The sequence below is a fragment of the Galeopterus variegatus genome, unplaced genomic scaffold (genome assembly GCF_000696425.1).
Source record: "Galeopterus variegatus unplaced genomic scaffold, G_variegatus-3.0.2 Scaffold2617, whole genome shotgun sequence".
Taxonomy (NCBI): Eukaryota; Metazoa; Chordata; class Mammalia; order Dermoptera; family Cynocephalidae; genus Galeopterus; species Galeopterus variegatus.
In genome coordinates, this window is record NW_007728728.1 from 68,851 (window position 1) to 73,653 (window position 4,803).

The 4,803-nt window shown below is 37.8% G+C and overlaps 1 pseudogene; it reads left to right on the forward strand.

Annotated features, from left to right (window-relative positions):
- Positions 1 to 3,119: 3,119 nt before the first annotated feature.
- LOC103598458 lies at positions 3,120 to 4,098 on the forward strand (annotated as a pseudogene).
- The last annotated feature ends 705 nt before the right edge of the window (positions 4,099 to 4,803 follow it).

Genomic DNA, 4,803 nt, shown 5'->3' on the forward strand with positions numbered 1-4,803 from the left:
ATATATATATATATATATATATATATACACACACATATATATATATAAAACAGATATTCTGTGATAAGCAACACAAATGGACTTATATATCACCAGAACCCAAGCATGCTGACACCCTGCCATTAGACTTGCAGCCTCTAGAACTGTGGGAATTGAGTCTCTGTTGCCTATAAGCCACCCAGTCTATGGTGCTTTGTTACAGCAGCCTGAAGGGATGAAGACAAGGAGCTAGCTATAGCCAGTTCTCCAGACCCATCAAAGCCTACTATATGAAGGAACCAGCAAATGAGTTAAGTCTCTGTGGGATAGACGGGTTGCATTCTCTTCTTGTATGTATGATCAGGTGAACATAACTGATTTTTATCAGGTGGGAAATATTTAGTTTTTCTTTGTTTCACTTTCCATTTATTTTATATTTTTCTAACCCATATATCTTGGTTTCTTCTACAGGTAGAAATTATTGTTACTAATTCCATTTTATAGATGAGAAAATAGAAATTCAAAGGGGAGTTTAAGGTCACATAATTAGTAAGTGGTGGAGCTGGGATTTGGAACATCAATGACCATGGATTTTCTGAAGAGACTGAAAAGTAATGTAATTTTGTCCCACCAGAGTGGAGCTGGTATTCTAAGGAAATATGACCGCATTTTTGAGTATTTCCTCCCTGGGAAAGAATTGCGTGTGACTGTCGGAGTCCTACCAAATCTGTACTGAGTGGTGTAGAAGCACGTTGACTATATCTTTATTATGAAAAAACAAACAAACAAAGAAAACACAGCATAACCACTGTACTTAGTTGAAAAGTGTCTCCCCCAAATTCTTGTCCTCTCCAGAACCTCAGAATGTGACTTTATTCAGAAATAAGGTAGTTGCAGATGTAATTATTTAAGATGATGTCATACTGCGGTTGGATGGGCCCTTAATCCAGNTCTAACTTCCAGAACTGTGAGATAATAAATTTCTGTTGTTTTAAGCCACTCAGTTTGTTTACTGCTTTGTTACAGCTGCCCTAGGAAAGTAGTACAACTAACCAACTAACTTAAAAAATGTGTTCACAAAAAAACCTGCACACAATAAAAAGAAATGAGCTGTCATGCCACAAAAAGGACACGGATAAATTTTAAATGCATATTGCTAAGTGAAAAAAGCCAGTTGGTATAATAGAAGCTACCTACTATCTATTTCCAACTATATGACATACTGGAAAAGGCATAACTCTGGTCAAACACGTTTACCTTAGTAGAGATACAGATGGTTGCACAAAGAAATACAAGCATTTCTAGAGACATGTGAATATACACAGGTTGGCATATACATATATATTTCTTAGCACTGTCAGTGGAAAGAGTCTACAAGCAACAACACTCCAGATCCTGGTTTGTAATACTATTTTTTCCATAGAAGGAATTGGGATCTTTGCAAAAATCACTGATTCTATGACTTGGCAAGAAATATACAAGATGAGCCTGGAGCATTTTGTATTNGTCAAACACGTTTACCTTAGTAGAGATACAGATGGTTGCACAAAGAAATACAAGCATTTCTGGATACATGTGAATATACACAGGTTGGCATATACATATATATTTCTTAGCGCTGTCAGTGGAAAGAGTCTACAAGCAACAACACTCCAGATCCTGGTTTGTAATACTATTTTTTCCATAGAAGGAATTGGGATCTTTGCAAAAATCACTGATTCTATGACTTGGCAAGAAATATACAAGATGAGCCTGGAGCATTTTGTATTGTCAGAAAGTAAGAAAGTGCTAAAAAAAAAAAAAAAGATATTGATATATCAAAGGGCCACAGGTGCCGCTAAAAGATGTTCCAGAAGACATAGTAGAAGAATTGGAACAACAAAATAAATGAACTAGTTTTGAATTATAATCCAAAGTATAAAATAAATATCCGTGAATCCATACTGAAATAAATAAACCAACAAATAAATAAATATATAAACTTAATGAAGAGAAGAGACAAATCTTTCATGCAGAAGAATTACAAATGTAACAACTCTCGAGGTGTACACCAATATTTGAAACTTTAGTTAGATTGCTGTATTAGTCTGTTTTCTGTTGCTTGTAACAGAATGCCTGAAACTGCGTAATTCATAAAAATATTAAATTTAGTTCTTACAGTTTTGCAGGCTGGGAAGCCCACAGTCCAGGGGATGCTTCTGGTGAGGGCCTTCTGCTGGGTGCGAACTCTCTACAAGGTCCATGGAGACCAGGGTGTCACATGGTGAGAATAGGCTGAGCAAGAGAAACCTCACCTTCTCATTTGCCCTCCTTATAACACCATCAGAACCATACCCATTACTCCATAAATGGATCACTCCATTTGTGAGGGCACAGTCCTCACAATCTAATCACCTCTTAAAGTCCCACCTTTCACATACCATAATTGGATTTCCCATCCTCTTAGCACTGTTACAATGGGGGGTCAAACTTCAGTGAGTTTTGGGGAGACATTCAATCCAAAGCAATTGCCAACTGTTATGTTATATATTGCCCTAGTTCCTACGGTGGCTTCTTAATGGTGCTTACTCAAGGATTGTTAAGGTCTTTTGTGACTAACTTTATGCAGCCCTCTATATGTACTTAATAAATATTTAGTAAGAGAATGAATAATTGGATCAATGAGTGAATGAAACCCTAAGTTACACATAATATGAGTTCAGGTATTAAATTTATAAACAAGAAACAATATTTCTGCTCTGGAGGGAAGAAAATTAAAATGACCAAATTCCCTCAAATAATAAAAATAAAGGTAAATAGAAAAATGGAGATTTTGAAAACTATGTATTTTAGAATAAACAGACCTGGATGTGGGCAATACCTAAGTTTAAGATCTAGCCTAAATGCACAATAGCTAATAGCTATTTAACCATGAAGAGCTTTGGTTCTTTCCTTCCATGAAAGGGGAAAATAATTTTTACCCTCATAAAGCTACTACAAATGTGCTCATAGATGTGAACATACTTTATAAAGTGAATGCATCATAGCAGGTCATTATCATTTGAATTTGGTGAAGTGGAAAAAATGCTTGACTATGGGTAGACATTGGCTCCTTCTCAGGATTGTTCTACAGTGCTCTTCAGAGCCCTCTCCTGTGCACAATGGCAATTCTTAAGGAAAAACTCATTGCAGCAGTTGCAGAAGGGGCGGAAATGGTCCCAAACAATAAGATCACTGTAGTGGGTGTTGGACAAGTTGGCATGGCGTGTGCTATCAGCATTCTGGGGGAGTCTCTGGCTGATGAATTTGCTGTTGTGAAAGTTTGGGGAGATAATCTCAAAGGAGAAGTGATGGATCTGAAGCATGGGAGCTTATTACTTCAGACATCTAAAATTGTGGCAGATAAAGATCACTCTGTGACTGCCAATTCCAAGATTGTGGTGGGAACTACGGAAGTCTGTCAGCAATAGGGCAAGAGTCATTTCTATCTCGTGCAGAGAAATGCTAATGTCTTCAAATTCATTGTTCCTCAGATCATCAAGTACAGTCCTGATTGCATCATAATTGTGGTTTCCAACCCAATAGACATCCTTACATATGTTATTTGGAAACTAAGTGAATTATCAAAGCACCAAGTGATTGGAAGTGGGTGTAATCTGGATTCTGCTAGATTTCATTGTTTTATGGCTGAAATACTTGACATTGGTCCCAGCAGCTACCATGGATGGATTTTTGGAGAACATATGACTCAAGTGTGGCTATGTGGAGGGGAGTGAATGTGGCTGGTGTTTCTCTCCAGGAACTGAATCCAGAAGTGGGAATGGACAATGATGGTGAGAATTGGAAGGAAGTGCATTAAATGGTGACACCGACTGGGCAACTGGGTTAAACGTAGCTGATTTCATTGAATCCATGTTGAAAAATCTTTCCAGGATTCATTCAGTGTCAACAATGGTGAAGGGGACATATGGCATTGAGAATGAAGTCTTCCTGAGGCTTCCATGTGTCATCTATGCTTGGGGATTAACCAGTGTTATCAACCAGAACCTGAACTATTATGAGGTTGCTCAGCTCAAGAAAAGTGCATATACTGGTGGGACATCCAGAGGACCTAAAAGACCTGTGACTACTGAATTCTAGGCTGGTAGAAATTTTAAAACTACAATGTGATTAATCATGAGCTTTTAGGTTTTCTCCATGTACATGGATCACAGTTTGCTTTTATCTTCATTAATATGTAAATTTGAGCTCACAGAATCAAAGCCCAGGCTTGTAAAATGAGCTCTTAAACAAATAAAATTAATTATTGTAGTGTGAAAAAAGAAATACCTGACTATGAATAGAAGACAATGCAAAGATTAAACAAACCCAGAAAGATATTAACTAACGAACTGTATTGAGAAAATACCACACAGATGAGCACACACATGCCTGTGAAGGCATTAGATCCATAGTAGCTTCTGGTAGCCTTTTCATGGGTGGAGCTGAGCCTGGCAGTGTTGTACACTTGAGACATTGTGCATCACACCCCTACCAAAGTAAGACACTGTGTGGGGACAAAGGGCAAGTAGCAGGCTTCCAGAATGTTCCAGCAGATGTTAGGACAAGTGACACTGTTGGGTCTAATGTCCATTATTCATCTCACTTGGATTTTCCTTCAAGGAGGAAAAAAAAAAAAAAAAACAAAGCACATCATTTCCCATTGTAGATGCAGATCATGAGAAAAGGTTTAATCATGTTTAACATGGCTCAGGTCAGTAATAAAAATCATCAGGGTTTAGGGGTGATAGGATTTGGGGAGTGGTTTCTGCTAAAGGATAGCTAGGTGTGTCCTGGGCATGGAGA